Below are 18,274 nucleotides of genomic sequence, written 5' to 3'. Positions count from 1 at the left end.
AGTATCAGTGGATACACACAGCAGTGAAAGTTAAGATTTGCTTTACAAGTTGACACTGAATTCAACACTTTAAAGCATTTAGTCACATCTGTTGTTTATCCTCAGTGATCTGCCCAGTGGCCATGGACAGTACTGAAATGAATAGGACCATGTGGCGCTCAATCTCGACTGACATATAACCTAGGGCTGGGCCATATGGCTTGTAAATAATATCTAAATATGTTTAGGCTCTGCGACGATATAACATTTGCATCCTTATATTTCCATATTTCTCTAATATAACAAAACTTTGTAATGGTCAACGTAAAAACATTGAGGATAAAAACTAATCAGTGTTTTTTGGTAAATGTAACACCGTTTCAAATAGTGAGCTTGGTTGCGTAATTGAGTTTAATCTTTTCCAAATCCAATAGAGCAACAAAGCCGCTAACGTCAGTCTTCAATCTAGCATAGACACATTCAGCACTCGCTAACACACAGTGGGTTATTATTGAACAGTGAATGTGTTAGATGCTAATGAGGTAAGTATCATCCCTAAAAATAAATAACCCTGACCTTGGATGTCGTACTGGATTAAGCCAGCTAGTTAGCCTGAGAAGCTAACGTTTTGCTGCTTACATTAGGGCAGAAGGACAGGTAGAGCAATTCAGCCATTAATCCATTAATCTGTACTGTTTTGGTTTGGTTAAGAGGGTAACAACACAGCACACCATTTATGTTTAGGTGGGGAAATACAAAGTTTGCTTAATGTGCCTAGTTAAGGTTGTTAGGCTTTGTTTGGGCAATTGGACACATGTTGAGGCATTCCTATTGACCTAATTGTCTTTATCTCATCTATGATTTTCAACTAGTTCATCTAACAAACACAACATACATATTGGCATTATGCAATAAGGGGTCGGCAATTGTATTTGGCCTAGGGCCAATTTTTTTCGGAGCCAGAGATGTCCAGTCCCCCCCCTGCTCACAAAAGTATTAAGATCCAAAACTTTAGTGTGTTTTGAATCAATGCTGAGTACAGTCAAACTTGACAGTCTCTTCTCTGTCAATGTAGACCGAATACATCTCGTTTTGCACAGTGCCGTTCAAATGACAATTACATTTCCACGCTCGGGCCAGGGCCGGGGGAGGGGTTACAAGGCTGGCGTCTTGTGCTGCATTCACTTGCACTCGGACATTAGGGATTTTCTCATAAATGTCCGATGAGCCAAAACTTTTCTTTCAAAACAAAGCTGCCAACTGGGGTGGCAGCATATGCACCGTCCACCACCCCTCGCCCTCCATGACCAAGCGGCTTCTCCGATTTTGTTGTCAATGTTTTGACTGAACTTTGTTACTGTTCACATATAAGTAAACACTACGTTTGAATGATTTAATGTGCTGGTGTTATTTTTTTCAAGCTACAAACCGCATGTTGGCTATTTCAGCACCACGCGCTGTCTACTTATTGATCCACTATCAGCGTCAGTGCACCCTGCTGCCAGGTTGTGCCTGTGCTGTGTGTCATTCACTCTCAACATGGATACAAGTACCATAAGCATTCTTCAGGTGTAGGTTGATTATCTATTCTGACATTATAGCCTATATGTGTGACTGTCGGTACTATATTGTAAAAAAATAAAATATGTACCGTATTTATTTTAATTTTCCGGGCCAAATATTATTGCTGACGGGCCACCAATGGCCCGCGGGCCGCCTATTGCCGACCCGTGAAGTATAGCATAATAACATAAGAGTTGTTTACTATAACCTATGATTGCAACCCTGGTCCTCTACAAGGTCAACTCGCTACAGCGTTGATAAGAGAAAAAGCTTTGATTTGTCCGAGGCTAAGCATGGGTCAGAGCACAAGAATGTATGTGTCTGTGTGTGAATGCTATTTTTGCAGTTATTTTCCTCCAGGTTAGACCCCTGGCTGAGGTCTATGGTGTGCAATCGGTAGCATACGATATGTATGTCTCGCGCTATAACTGCTGTGTGAGTGCATGCCAACGCAAAGAAGGTTTAAGTACCAAAGAGGGGCTGCATGATACGTGTCATATCTGTTAACCACATTTTTGCTGTGTGCATTTTGTTGTTATTTACTTCCCAGTGTATGTCAGGAACAAAAACAGATGTGGGCATCTTCGCAGAAGTGCACAACAGCCCCCGTCCACTGCACGCTCCAGGCTCCAGTCATGTTTTATTGCCAGGCCAGATGCTCACCTTACACACAATTAAAACCCACAAACCCACACACAGACCTAAACATCAGATGAGCTCCTCCATTCCCTTGGAACCGACCACTGGAGGTCATGGTCAACTGTTGCTCAGAGAAAAACAAAAACAAACAAACGAAACACTACACACACACATTAACATAACGACATACACTCCCTCATCATTCACCATGTCATTATATTTTCCATCCATCCAACCATCTATCCCAGATTTGGAGCAGACAGCAGGTGGTTTTAAAATCCTAAGCCAGACACAGTCACGCGTCACAGTCCCGGAAAGGCTCAAGCACGCCATGTTAATGGGTCCACAATGACAACTGTAGCTTAATGAAGGTTGGGATGTGATGCTGCAATTGAGGTTATTCACAAATGCAGAAAATAGTTTATGAGGGATGAACTAAAGAGGAACAAGAGAGAGGGATGGGGTATGCTCTAAAAGGTTAGAAAGGAAATAGGTGAGGGATCAAGACTGCAAAAATGGAAAGTGACCCAATGACCTTGGTTTGGTACTGCTGGAAATCATTAGATGTGCTTGTGTGAGGAGCTCTTAGTAGGATGACCTGCACAGGAGTGTTTTATTAAAGCTTTGCGCATGGCTTGACTTGTGGACATCCTGTGTAGTGACGTGTTGATGATACCAAAGTGGAGTTGTGGCCAGTTGATGTGGCCTTAATCTCATCTCCTCCCCCCTCAGGGTCTATTTACCATTTTGGCACGTTAGCCTGGTTGCAAACCTAACCCTCAGAGCAAACACAGGAATACACTGTCAACCTCTTGGGAAAATGTACTTGTTGATTACATTTGCAGATGAGCTCTGTGTATTCAGGATTAATGTAGTTCAATCTTGTGCAAAGCTTTCCATTATCACACTGTTAAATATGTTGTGACGAAGGTAACTTCGCCACTATGGACTGACGGCTTTGGGCCGGGTAATATTGCACTTTATTGCGTATTTGTACATAATTTATACTAATTATTGAAGTAGTATTTTTTAGCTGATTAAACCGTATTTATTGGAGTGTCGTCTGGCAGGTGCTGGTCGGGTCCTCGGCTCCGCCTGAGAATATCGGGGAGTTTGAGAGAGCGCCGAGAGCATGTATGCTGGTTTGGATGACAGCGGTTGAGTGTAATCAGGATGCAAATAATATGTTGATGTCTGTGGCTGCTGATTGTGCGCACCTGGGGCCCTGGGTTGTCTCCTCCCCCCTCACCTGTGTCTAATTGCTCCCCCTCACCTGTGTCTTGTGAGTCTGTGTATTTAAGTGCTGTTTCTTGTTGGGCTGGGAGTGTGTGTGAGTTCCTGGTGGCTGCAGGCTGGGCTCACGTGAACAGCAGCAGCAGGATTGAGGCTGTGTGAACTTTGTGCACATGTTTTGAATAAATGCCCACGTCGGGTTATATTTTTGGACGTTCTGCCTCTGCCTCCTTGCTTGGTCTGGGCCGCTTAACGGTCAGTCTCACATATGTTTATGGTACAAAACAGTCCTCCTCCAATTCATGAAAAGAATTGCAGAGGAGAGTTGTTGCTAATGCTAAAGTTAACAGTGAAGGCAGTTGTGGGGGCTTAATCTTGATCCTTTCCTCCTTCAGGAGGATTAACTGTGCATCGTGTGCTAAAAAGATTGCTTTGTGCAGTTAGTGGTATTCTCAGAACGGGAGCTCCTTCATCCTCAAAGAAAGAATGAGTGAAACATTTTGTCATTAAGGCTATGCATTGTCTGACACAGGTGGAAACGCATAGTACACAGTGAGGATATTAACATGCTGCTAGAAACACACATTTTAAACCCTCAGAAATAATCTCTGAGCTTTGGCTTTAATTAGTTCACAGGCTAGTTATAGCTCACTAAAGTTACAGTACAATTTCAGCAAAACATTTTTTTAACTGCAGGTTAGCAGTTAGTAACCCCTTTGTGAGACTTAAGAGCTTAAACAAAGCATCGACATATTTAGTTGTAAACCCAGTACAAACAACTTTGATTGGCACTATCTTTTCACAGCTCAAGTTCCTACCCACAGATGTCAGATAAACTACCACAAAGCTGTCAGTTGCTGTAAACATGAATGAAAGGACAATGATTGATACAAAATAATCAACAAGCAAACATTTCTGCTCCACTGCGGCATCTAGTTCTGTTACTTGTCCATTTTGACAACAGTTGAAGAGGCATGCGTGTGTGGGAATAAAAACACAAAGTATTTTACAGGATGAGCCTTCCCTCCCTTACATTGTCCAACCTCCGGGCTACTGCCTCGCCATCTGACTTTTAACCGCTTTATCTTAAATCTCACTTTCTCCTGGGAGTGCTAATAAGCGCCACACCTGTTAACTTATGGAGACTGCCAGTTCACACTGCTACTTACTGCTAAGTGCCTATATTATATGCTTTGTGCCCAGAGCACAACTATAGCGTACTATATTCTCCACCTCTCAGTTATCAACAGAGAACAAAGCCCATTACTCGTGCAATCCCTGTCTCCTCGTTAAAAAAGAAGAAACGCCTGTAAAAACCTGCCTCCCTGAAGGGCGTTGGAGGTGGGAGTCTGCTGTTCAGTTTTTCCACCGTTAAAACAGAGCTGAGGTTTCAGTAATACAGTACCCCATCACAGCACAAAATACTGATATTCATATATCCTCATCTGTTCTTAGATATCATATCGATTTTTTTTCTCTCATCGCCAACGACCTTATTTACAGTAGTTTTGCAATTTTCAGGAAAGAGGCAACACAGCCCCATTCCTCTCTGTACTGTATGTCATGCATGGTAAGCAAGTAGAACTCAAGGACATTAACATATTAATGAGCTGGAAATACCAAGGAAAAGCCTTCACGGCCTTGAGGCCACGCTCATCATTCTTTTCTGTTACCAGCCTAACAATGCTTGTGTTTATAGACTAGTAGAATATACAGTACGTGCTTGCCAAGAGAAATCATTGAATACATAATGGTCGATGTGAGAGATAAGTGAGGGGATAAGGGATAGGTCAGTGTCCTTAAGTAACAAAAAGTACACTATGAAGAAAAGTTATAATAAAAAATGTTTTATGTAAAAACAGGCGCTTTTTTCATTGGGATTTATTTCCATGTCAATTGGGTTAACTATGACAGAAATTGCAATTATAAAACGGCCAAAAGGCAATGTTTTTTGTTTCTGAACTGGGTTGGTTTGTTTGAGCTTTTTCAAAAGCAATATGCTTCATCTTACATTTTTAACATATCAATACATAAGGTTTTGTGAAATCACACTCATATTACGCCCTCTGGATATATTTTTGTCAGCAAAACCTTTCTGCCGACCAGTTTACAGTAACAAACCCATTTTCTCAACTTCTCACTCAGGCGTAGAAAAGTCAGCACTGAGAGTACGGCAATAATAATGAACAAAAATAATCTATTATTACCAACTAACTTAGAATACAGCTTCCACCCCGACATAAACAGGAGAGGAGAGAAGAGAAACAAATAGGGAAACTAGGTCTGCTCTTTTTAAGAAAATATTTACAACATGAACAACAGAAATCAGTTTATTCACACTAACATTGGCGATCACTAAGCTGTATTTCTGGTTTAGAGGGAGGAAAACCTTTTTTTTCCTGCATGTCCTCGCTTTCGCTGAGATGGAAGAAAAGAAAATCCAAGCAAGATGAGAAGAATTTGTTATACGACAGTTCTCCAGCAGAAATAGTCCAGACACTGTATCAGAGAGTCTCATTATAAAAAGGCAAGCTACCCAACGGCCTGTTTTCAAGATGTTGAAAGGATTGAATGGCTGATGAAAGATGTGCTGTTTTTGTTACAATAATGCTGTGAATGTAAGCTAGTAGTAGTTTAAAATACCTTTATTATTTTACAATAACTGGCTAAAATATTACTTGTCTTGATAGCACTTGTTAGCATTTTCCTCTGCATAAACAAAAAATACATCCAAAACAACCATTTGTTTCAGTGATAGTAATGTGTCTTCTCAGGAGGACGTCTACGATGTGTGTCTAAGTTTGGTTTTCTATATGGTGCAATTATTCTTTAATTGAGGCCAACCTTGTTAATTAGCATGCGAGAGAAATTGGTTTGGCTGGAAAAAGAACATGCGAGTGGAGGGTGAGAAGAGGTTGAAAGATGAGTAAGAGAAAATTAAAAGACCATAATGTGACTTGAGGGGTAGAAACTGGGCAAACACACACACACACAGAAAAAGGCTAAATGTTAACATCAATGCTTGAATCATCACATTGCTGGTGTGTGTCATTCACCTGGGTAGAGAGCTTGGCCAAAGGGTGTGTGTTATGTCATGAATACGAAGTGCTGGGTTTAAATGTCAATTCTTCATGGTAATATGGCAGGGGATGTGTTGTGAGTGTGATGTAATAAAACTTGTGGTGAGAACTGCATGCTTTATTGCAGGGACTAGGAGGGCACAGAGAGGAGGGTGAACAACAATATGGCTCATAAAAATATAACAATTGGACGAAGACCGCCACAAAATGCAAGCCTGAAACTGTAAAACTGTGAACAAGAATTAGAATTATTCAGGATTGTAACAAGCAGTGTGTAGGAAATGTTGCTTTCAAAACATAATTAAAGAATAACATTATTTTCTCGGATATTCAGTTGCATTAAAACATGCCTCCTAACGTTCTGAGAGATTCTTATTCTGTTCATCTTTCACTGTAATTTATTGATTTTAGTTGTTAAATTGGTTGTGGTTGAGTAATTTTTTTGCATCCTCTCTGAGGAAGCCAAAGTCGAGAGGCCGTCACAATAAACACTACAGCAGGTCTCAAGTATCCCTCTAAGCCTTCTAAGGACAGTGGCACATCACTACATAACATCACCTACTGCTGTAAATACATACAGAACTCATTATGAAACTCTTTTAAATACAACATACACTCTACATGAATATGTCAGTATTTTTCCACAACTCATTCCTCAATCATATGCATTGACATTGACACTCATCATGTCACAAATCACAGCTGATCTCAAACCAATCAGCTTTTTCAGCAATCCACCTGGCACCGTGTTAATCTGACCACAGATTAGGTCAGGGACATTTGAACATCTGGGTGGTTTCAATATAATTGTTGTCTAGTCGGACATTGTAGGATAAAAGGGGTCACAATTGTGCATTATGTCTACATGACGACCTAACGTCAGAGTGATTAGAGTTAGGCCTTTTTCTCTCAACGTGATCATTAAAATCAAATATGATACATAGTTTGTTTTTTAAAACTCTGAATGATTTCAAATGGCCAGGTGAGCTGTCATTGTTGAGTGGAAAACATTTAAGAAAACTCTCATCTGCTCACGACCGGCACTAAACGTATCTCCTCCCCAATGATCCCTATTGAAATGAGCAGCTTCTATCTGTCAGAGGTTCCTTCTATTAATCTTTTGTCCAATGGATTCAGAGAGCAAAAGATACTGCAGACAGACAAGAGGCAGAGGACAGAGGACCAGATGGCCTTTCAGATTGGTGGGAATAATAAAGAGCAGTCAGTAGATATAAAGAAAAGAAAAAAGGGGCAAGAATGTATCGTGCTGAGTGAAGAAGGAGTAATGAGAAAGGACGTTTTTCTAGGATCGAGACGTCATGGAGAGAGATTCACACAGAGGAGGCAGTAAAAACGACAGGATACGGCTTCTGCTGTCACTGGCTCTTGGATGTTAAGTCGTAGTGCTTTCCTCTACAACTTGCTATCATTACATGCACTGAAAACTCCTCGACGAATTATGCATGTGAGTTGTCATGTAAGACAGGCAATCCGGACAACAACAAAAAACGGAGAAAAGGCCTGCAGTTTCCAAACCACCTTCACTGTGATGAAGTGCATCCTATGCAGTTTCACTACAGTGCTGAGGACATCTCATACAGTGTGAGAAGCTGGTGTAATGGTTGATGTGACAGGGTATGCTTCAAGCTTGAATTTCAATGTGAAGTAGAACTTATTTTTCTCCTTGACTGCACTGCTCAATAGGGCTAAAAATAACAGGTAGAGCATTTGTAAGAATATCCATAAAAGTAAGCGACTATGGCAGATTAGCCCGAGCTTATTAATAAATTACACGAGTGAAAATAATGACCTTCACAATGGAACTTCATCAGCACCCTTGAAATGATTTCTCCACAAAATGAGGTGGTAAGAATATCAGGGTGCACATTTAATATGCAGGATTTGATTTTGCACCTTGAATCCACACAAGCATGGAAACACTAATATAATATATAATAATATAAACAACATGCAGTTAAATGTATTCAGTATTCTCACTACCTGCAAGATTCAATTATTTATTCATTAATTAAACTGTGGATGTACAACACAGTTGCCCTATAACAGGTCTTGGCATTGTATGGATAATTTCATAAGGTATTTTCTCGGTTACCTTTCTGCTAAATGCTGAAATATAAATCTCTTCAAACATTATCTGGAACGAGATCCCGTGTAAGAAATTAAAGCATCTGTCTCTGTCACATTAATTAGGTTACATCATGTGGAACTGGATATTGAAGACCAGCGAGTGGTCTTGAGGTTATTAAAATAGAACCCACATGTTAATAATAGGCACATTAACCCTGATATTCATTTTGTCTCAGAAACACTCTTAACCAAGATCAGACATTTCTAATAAAGAGAAAGAGAGAGGAAGGAACAGACGAGAATTACATTTTCTATGATCATCTGCCAAAATACTGTAGATGGAAGCAAAAAATAGTCCTTTGTAACGATTCAATTCTATTTTTGCTCCAATCCCTTCATAGACAAAGCAATGGATGGAGAGACCTAGTTGGACAGAGTGACGCGTTAAATGGTTTTTTCTCTAGTAGCTTTATAAAGAAGTTTTCTAGGAAATGTTGACAGATAAAGTGTCATCTGTAAGACAGTCAAGAGCGATACAATTCAGACAGTGAAGTCGCTTCAGTTTATTTATCAGCTGACTTCATAAGTGTTGTTTATGTCTGCCATTGGGTTAAAAATAAAATGCAGCCAGGCATCCAAGATGCCGTTAACTTGATGTTATTGTATTTGTATGAAATATCTGTGGACTATTTTTGCCATTTCACATTCAATCAATTTGAAACCCATGACTCAAAGGCCAAATTGGAAAATACAACAACCCCATGCAACAATCCTCAAATATGGTTTAAGTATGACAGAGAGAAGATGCTTTGACACCAAAGCTGATTTGGAAAGTACAGAGAGAAGGTAACATCAGCTTCCTTCACTGTCTGATGGAATGATAGGTAGACAGAGACACAGAAATGAAAAGGCAGGAGCTTTAAAAGCTTTGGAGGGATTTGGATCCAATAAGCCATACAGAGGATTAAAGCTTGTTAATGCAATGCCCACACACACACACACACACACACACACACACACACACACACACACACACACACACACACACACACACACACACACACACACACACACACACACACACACACACACACACACACACACACACACACACACACACACACACACACACACACACACACACACACACACACACACACACACACACACACACACACACACACACACACACACACACACACACACACACACACACACAAATAAGCCTGTATAGTTTGTTAATATGGTGACACAACACAGTTGTTATAATACAGCACGTACCGTGATAACGTATTTTAGGTGTTTTATCTTAAGTCACCCACAGCAACTGAATCCTTCCAAAACAGCGGTGAAACAACAAAAGTAACACAAGAGCCGCAACTATTATTGACTAATTGATCAACAGAAAAAATGCCCGTTAGTTAATTTAATAAGTTGCTAAAGTAATGTTTCAGAAATGGCAGAAAATGCGGTTCTCCTTTCAAATATTTCAAATGTTTCTGTCTAATGTCATATTAAACCGGCTATCTTTGGGTTTTGGACTTGAAAGAAGACATTGAAAGACATCACATTGGACTTTTAGAAACTTAGATGGACACTTTTCACAGTTTTCCAACCTCTTAAAGACCAAATTATTTATCGATCAATGTAGAAAGTAATTGGCAGAATAATTGACAATGAAAAGTATTGATTGTTGCAGCACTAAACACTATAACTGCTGAACTCAGTTTACAGTCAGACATTATCTCTTCTTTCCCCAGTGGAGACCCACACATGAGGCAAAAGAACAACCCACAAAACAGCCGTCAATATCTAATGACTCACTGTTCCAGGGTACGGGCCAGTAATCACGAGAAGAAACACATTTTACACAAAGCATTTTGCATCTAATATACATTTCTTCCATAGAGTCAGCATTCTTTTGGTATAATTAGCACTCTGGAAACATATTTTATGAACCTATCTTGCATGAGGAGTTCATTAAAGTCCATCCAAAGCCTCTATGCAAGTGAATAGAACAAAGTGTTTTAATGAGGGGTACTGTAAAAAAGAGAGAAATCCCATGCAGAACTGTAGCCTCGGTGTTGGCCTGTGGTACAGCTGTGACAGAGGATTCCTGATTCACAAACTACAGTGGAATAATCAAATTAATGTTAGAAAAAGAGGAGAAATCGAGTAGAAAGTCTCACATAAAGTGAAGTATCCTTGGCAATACAGCAGAGAGTGTGTGTACATAAGGCAATACACATTTACTATTTGTCCCCTAAATATTATGACTTCCCAGATGTTTAAGTAAATCATCCAATAGTGCTGGAATTCAAAAATAATATATTAGCTACAGTTTGTTACTAAAAATAATTGCAATACCCGATTAAACATTGAATCGTTATTTATCATGTAAAGATGCTTTTTACCCTTTTAGATCATTTAGTACTTTAGAGTTTTTAGACTGTTGTGATACAAAGCAAGCAATCTGAAGAAAAAGCTTAAGGGAAAAACGAATGTCAGGATATGTTGTTCCTTGCTTATGAATTAACAACAGATATTTTGATCTTAGTTCATTATTTAACACACCATTCGCCGCAGTTAGCACCAATCCAAATGAACTTTTTTTGTTGTTCGTTGCAGACTAAATAAAAACAGTCGCCCTTGATATAATCAAACACAACTTCATAACATTGGATAAAGCGAAACACCTTTAGCCTCAGGAGAGAAAATAAGAGCAAATTGAGTGTGGGATGAACTGAGTTTTTAATACAGCATGACCCTACATGTAGTGGTGAATATCTTTCAGACTGTACTATTGTTGATAATGTGGATTATCTTGGTTGTCAGGGTTATCTTCGAGTATTACTCTGAAGAAGAACAAAAGAAAATCTGCATGCTGACAGCAAGGTGGGTTTGAAATCACAAATATTTGATGCTCTTATGTTTAATTTAAACAATTATATAAATAGTCATTCTTTACACATACAGTGCTATATAGAAGCCTACACTTTATCTGAGACAGACACAAACTGCATAATTAGCAAGCATGTATTTATGGCAATAATCATTTGAATTTCAAATGATATGTTTTATGCATATGCTCTGCTACACTTCACATCTTACAATGTGTCGTCAACGCAACCTCAAGGCCATTGTTCATTATCAGCAACACACGTGGTTTTTAATAGCTAATTAACACTAAATGGAATATGATGTATGATGGTGCTGCTGACGGCAATTTGTTTGTAAAAAATATGCATTTACATAGAAATATTAACAGCAGTTAATAGTGCTGCCGGGAACATCTGGGTGATTTACTTATGGAAATGCCAACTCAAATCCTATGAGAGCACTAAAGGGAGAGCAGGGAGGCACTTTAAGTGAACTAATATGTTAATACAAGAAGGTGGTGTTGTAAATAATAAGACAAAAGGCTTATGTCAACTGGGTAAAGGTACATTTTAGTCATTTAGCTCAAATATAAAAGACATGTATTGGCTATTCATTGGATAATGCAAACTGTCTGTGTTGTTTTTCCATTATGAGAAGACTACTGATACCACTTTTGATCAAACTTCAAATGTGTAAAGGGATCAGTTAAAAGTTATTGTCAAAAGTCTGTATATGGTTAACATTTCTACTCCTGCTCAGTGTTACAGCATGAGGTCTCCAATGACCATCGCTAACAGGAAGTAAATAGCTATATGCTCTCAGATGCTTGTCCATGTGTCATTGCTCCCCACTGAGTGGTTTTATTTGAGGTAATATTGATCCAATCAATATGTGTAGAGGTCAGCATTTGTTCAAACATTTATTAAAGAGTTATTTTTGTTTCCAGACTATAAAAAAATTAAGCTTTTAAACTTTCACCCTTTGATGTTTTCCAGTGTGCCCTGATGAATGGGTCGCTGTTATGTATGAACGTCAGGCAGCTCAGCGGAGCAAGAAAAATCACTAATGCTACAGCTGCAGAAAGGATATTGATCGGTTTCTTTGAGTTCAAAAATCAAGGAGCTGTTATCAATGTCACTAGGAATGTAAGAAGGTACAAAGTGGCTCCTTCCAGCACTCTCTTCCTCCTCATACACTTTCCCAAAACAAAAATATTTCACAAGATGAGCACTCTGTATGGAAAGAAGACGCAATTCCTATGCAATGCTCCTCTGCTTTACAACATGACCAGCAGTTTGCTCCGTGGATGGTATTGCAGAAGAGATTTGTGCTCAGAATGAAATTAATCCAGTGTGAAATCAAGAGTCCAGTGGTGAACCTCAGGGAAGCCCACAGAGGACACTCATGATGCCGAGCATCGCGGCTATCTTCCATCAGAGTTCATTGCTCTGCAGGCAACATTGTGCATGGGTCTGCATGACAAAACATGCCCCGTCATCCATGCAACAACACAACACTGGTACACTTACTGTACTGATGGTATTCAAACTATTTAACATCAGATACACTCACATTTCTCTCCGGATCAGTTTTTGGCCTGAGCAAAGAAAAGCCCTCAGAGTTTTACGAGTCTGCACAAAGGACAAGTTCTGCCTCCCAGAGCAACATCCTTTTTTTTATTTGACAGCCGCCTTTAGATCAAATGGCTTGAGGATCCATTGCTGTTCAATCCAGACAAGGTCGAGGCATGCTGTTTTTCTGCAGCCTATTAGCTAATTCTCCTGGCTTTTCAGCCGTTTCAATATATCCAGAAACAACATCAAGCAGGCCGTGGTCTCATTAGCACTGGCTCTCGAGTCACAACTGGGCAGAAGATGCTAATGAGGGCATTAAATGAAGACAGAATATCCACTATAGTCCTGAGGGTTGGAGAACAAATACATCTGAATGTTTTGTACCTTTCTGTACCTTGATGCAGGGGCTGGAGAGTCTCTTGTTGTGGTCAAAGAAGAGCAGGCTCAGAGAAGAAGAAATCCTGAAACCCAAACAGGTGAATCAGCTTCAGTAGTCATAAACATCACAGGGTTAATGCCACAGTGTACATTGCACATTGGTAGATAATGGTTTATGTCTGAAAAGCTGCGTTGGTGAATATTGGCAGCTTAGTTTGAATTGTGGATATGCACATTATTAATAGCCCTTCGTTAACGGTGCCATTGTCCTCGGAAATGTTTATTTTATCGTGTCAACTATTTCATTTATTTGGAAAATCAATTAGCTTTCTGAGAGGCAGAAATCTCTAGAGATAAAGCATTTCAATTAAAAACCATAGATGAGATTAGGGAAATGCTTCCTGAGGCAGTAAAACTCCATGAACACATATCATGAAACAGTTGGAAAATGTTACATAATAGGACTTGAATATTGCTTTCAGCATGAAGTTCAACTTTTTTATTTTTTAAGGTTTCATATCCAGAGGTGATATGAAGAGATGAAACTGGAGATCAAACGGATCGCTGTGAAGGGAAGCTACAAGTTCAATGTCGTGTGGCTTTTTTTCTGATATTACTGTAATTTACAAGGTGCAACATATCACACAGATATCAGACCCTATATAGGGCACCCTCGCAGTCTATCATTAAATATAATATCCATTGTGTGACGCAGAGACAATTTCCAGTGACAAAGATCTGATCAACACGAGCAGAGATATCACACTGATTATTCCCTGAAGACTGCTGTGGTTCAATTTGGAATCTATTATTTATTAGCTTTTCCTAGACTATTCTCCAGTCTCCTTTCTGATCTCACTTTGATTTGTTTTATGATTATCCTAATTGAGAGTTGCAGAAAGATTCCGGATTTGTGACAATTATGAAACAATCAATCAAATATTTATTTCAAAAATTGTCAATCGCACCGCAACTACAAGAAGACCTTTAGCATGCCGTCAACACTGAGCATGAGCATATTTGAGGTTGATTAGTTGCAATGAACTACGGTTTGAAAAGGTTTAAGTATGGCAAAAAGCAAGGTAAGCAAACAGATATCAGGGAAACCAAGTCACTTTTATAAAATAATGACTTGCCTTTCCTGATGTTTGAAATAAAAATACAAGACAGAAACAATATCATGGCCCTGTGAATGCTTTTTCATTTGCGTGAAAGAAAGGTAATAAGAGGCTCTGGCCCAGACGCTTGTTGGTTTTCATATCTTATTCCACATGGTGAGCATCAGTGGTGATATCTGGACGGTTATTGGATGTGTGCTACAGAGCAGAGACTGATCAGTGACCTTAACTGACCTCGGCTCGACCTCTGCGTGACGGGAGAAGCTGGGGCTCCTCAGGGTTGTGCACGTTGATGTCTGACATCATTCACTCTGAGCATCATTTTCAGCCTAGCCACTGGGTTCATCTTTCATTAGCCAGAGGTCAGCAGTGTATGTGTGTATGCTGCAGTAAACTCACCATTTGCATACAGGTGAATGGGTTCACATGTCTACATTATAATTGTATTTCTTTGTGAAGGTCTGCAAGTGTGTGTGTGCAATTTAGATCTCAATATCATTACAAATCCCTCTTTTTTACGAGAAGGGCTCCTAGAAATCAATTGAAACGACCTATCTGCTGGGCCACAAAGTGAGGCCAGAAGCATAATTGGCAGCCTGCAGCCATAATTGAATATGTGTGTGTGGCATTCATGAGATTGGAGCAGTAATGAGGCCTATTTTCCCAGAGTGATAATAGAAACAGGGTAAACAATATCAAGATGAATATCTTTGGAGGGAACATTTCGTCAGCACAGTTCAAACACACTCACACATAGCCTTTCATTAGAACCTTCCGGAATATTTGACCACTAGAGGCGCTGTGGGTTTAAACAAAAACATATAAAAGGACGGCTAGGCCAAATAAACAGTGCAGGATTTCGTTCTTCCATTTCGTGGTTAAATAAAAGCTAGTATCAGGACATTTATTTACTCAATTAGATTGCATCCTTGGGGAATATCTTAAGTACTCAACACTTTCGTAATGCGTAAATCGGTTGCCAGGACACATATGAAACAGTGTAAAAACAAAAACAATCATCCATAGTCAACAGGAAGTCCCTGGAGAATCAAATTCTAAATGACTAGTGATGCATAGACTTGTACATTTGGACAGAGTTAGAAAGACTAAACTATTGGGAGGGGAATAATGAACCAACCTAACAGATGCTATTTGGTCAGTCAGACATTTTTGGCATATTACTATTTAAGTTATAAGAAGTTGTTTTGGTGGACTTCAATTCCAAAAATTATTTTATTCAGTGTCACACCAAAGGTTTCCCTCAGGCTACCTCTTCTACTTTTCACTTCAAGCCAATACTTATTCAAGCGAATGTTAGGATTTGAAAATGTCTGACAATGTAGGAAGCTTTCACTTCGTTTTTTAGGCCTTGAGAATATGTCTAACATATTTCAATCGAAAGCTTAAAATAAACAAAACTGTTTCTTTACTCAATATGACACCTTTAACCCTAGAGCAAAATGGATCTTTGTAAGTTCCACTGCATATACGGAGGTCAATAACGCCGTCAATGCTGTATTGATCCTTTTAAAGTGCACATTGCTTTGATTTTTGTCTTTCTGAATGTTGGTTCCTTGCCAGTTACTAGTGCTTTTAGGGCCAACTAAGGAGAGAATAAAACTTTACCACTGACTGAGCAGCAATTAGTGATACGCAGTCGAGTTTGACTGTAGGCCTGTCCTTCTTCATGTATGAGCTAAACCTCATTGTGGCTCACGCTGTTGTGTTTTTCTCAGGGCAAGACTTGTGCAAACAGTAACAGTAAGTGCTAACCGTAGGCCTGAATGCAGCAGGGTCTCGCTGAGGCAACATTAGCCCGGTGCATTAGCCTAGCTCTCCTGTGACACACTTTCTGCTGTGTGAGGCAACCACTCTGAGCCAGATCTAACCGTTTCACTGCAGGCCGCACAGCCTCACTGCTGCTCATCTGACGCTCACTTCTGATCTCCGTTCTTCTCTCATTTACAGTTAACCCTCCGACGTCTTTGTTTTCCAACTAATTGTGCTATTCATTTCTCGTAAACCCTGTGCACCCATCTCTTTATATATTTCTGATATTCTCTTTCCTTTTATCTTTTTGCTTACACTCACAGTTGATCACTTGAAATCCTGCTTTGACCGGCCTGACCAAGCCACTAGGTGAATAAACACAAATCCTCCCTTCCCTCCTTAATTCTGCTCTTTCCTTCTAACACATCATTTAGATCAGGGGTGTCAAACTCAAATACACATTGGGCCAAAATAAAAAAATCGATACTAGTCGAGGGCCGGACTCGTTCAACGTTTATTGCAGAACTTATTGAAATGAACTTTTTTTTTTTTAGCTTAAATGATTGCCTATAAAAACAACATTAAACATTACATAATCTGTTGCATTAATTTCTTATGGCTCTATTTGCAGCTTTTCCGGAGTCAATTCTTAGGATTACATTTCTCCACAGGCCAACAACAGCTTCAAAAAAACTATTTCCCTCAAAGAAAAACCAAACATGCCCTGTTGTCTCAAGAAAGAAAGTGCAGAAGGAAACATCCATTGAAACTTAGTGTGCTGCTCTGTGATGCTAGTTCAAGCCAGATACTTGGCATCTCATCTCAGGTGCAAGTTCATCAATGTTTGGGCTCATGCTCTGAGCTGAGGAGATCCTCAGGATCGAGTGAAGGTGTGCGCGCAATATACCGGCGCGCCAGATCTAATAGTAATTAGAAATGATCCTGCGGGCCAAAATTAAATCCTGATTTGCCCCCAGGGCCTTGAGTTTGACACATGGGATTTAGATGAACAAATATCACATCATATTTCTCTTTATGCTCTCTTACAGTATGTGCTCTCATACACAAATGTGCACAATTCTGTATCACTCTGGAACTCCCTCCCCATCCACGTCCGATCTGCCAACATTCTCACGTCATTCAAAAAAATCCCTCAAAACTCACCTTTTCACTCTTGCCTTCAACTCCTAATCCACGGACCTCTTGCCCCTATTTCACTTAGCTTAGCAATTTTTACTTTGGTTGTTATTTTTCTTCTTGTAAAGCGCTTTGAGCACCAGGAAAAGCATTACATAAATAACATGTATTATTATTATTGTTATTATCATCATCTGCATATTGTCAGTTTTTTCCATTTCTCAGCGGGGCCCATTTTAAACATATTCAGATTCGGGCAGTGGATGAAGGGAGAGGTGCCCCAATAATCCACTTTCAGATTGATTATCTATCCACTGTCCCTCTCCTCTCCTGTCAGTTGCAGGAGTGTTGCCTCAGCAGGGGTGCTCAAAGGTAACCAATCACCGAGGGCCAGGATGTAGGGTCATCGCTAGGTGAAGCCTCCGATAAAACTGCTCAGCCATCAGATGTGATACATGAGGACAGTCACCTTCCTAAGTGTTTTGAAAAGCCTTGTGGGAGAAGCTGGAGGGGGAACTCTTTGTGTCATCATCTGACTAAATTAGAGATTGGTTGAGAGGGCAGTGCCAAATCTTGGTCGATATTTCAAATTGCCCAGTGGAGGTTCTATCATCTTCACTATTTACAGAAGTAGTGACAGCTACTTAGCAGCCTCAAAGATGTTCACACACCCACACGAGCCACTTATTAATCGTTGGACTGCAGTAGTACAGGATCCTGTTTTTTCCCACTGGTTGACTACTTCATGATTACACATCAGCAAAACATTTACCCTCAAAACAGCACTCGTTTCCTCTGTGGACATGAACTAAAGGTCAGACGTCACTCAGTGCTT

General features: G+C 39.8%; 1 protein-coding gene across 9 annotated transcripts in view; it reads right to left on the bottom strand.

Moving 5' to 3' along the window:
* dlgap4b (discs, large homolog-associated protein 4b) overlaps window positions 1-18,274 on the bottom strand; it is a 104,565-nt gene that overhangs the window by 61,599 nt on the left and 24,692 nt on the right. For 6 of the 9 annotated variants that reach the window (XM_079683449.1, XM_079683442.1, XM_079683448.1 and 3 more), the window contains exon 2: window positions 13,421-13,497. The exons of 1 other annotated variant lie outside the window; for it this stretch is intronic. The gene's annotated coding sequence lies outside the window, so the exon portion shown is untranslated. The remainder of the gene's footprint in view (window positions 1-13,420; window positions 13,498-18,274) is intronic. 2 more of the 9 variants (XM_079683443.1, XM_079683446.1) reach the window with 1 other exon arrangement.

Source organism: Notothenia rossii (genome assembly GCF_949606895.1).
Source record: "Notothenia rossii genome assembly, chromosome: 5".
NCBI lineage: Eukaryota > Metazoa > Chordata > Actinopteri > Perciformes > Nototheniidae > Notothenia > Notothenia rossii.
Note: the sequence above shows the minus strand (reverse complement) of the source record. Positions and strands in the feature narration are given on the sequence as shown.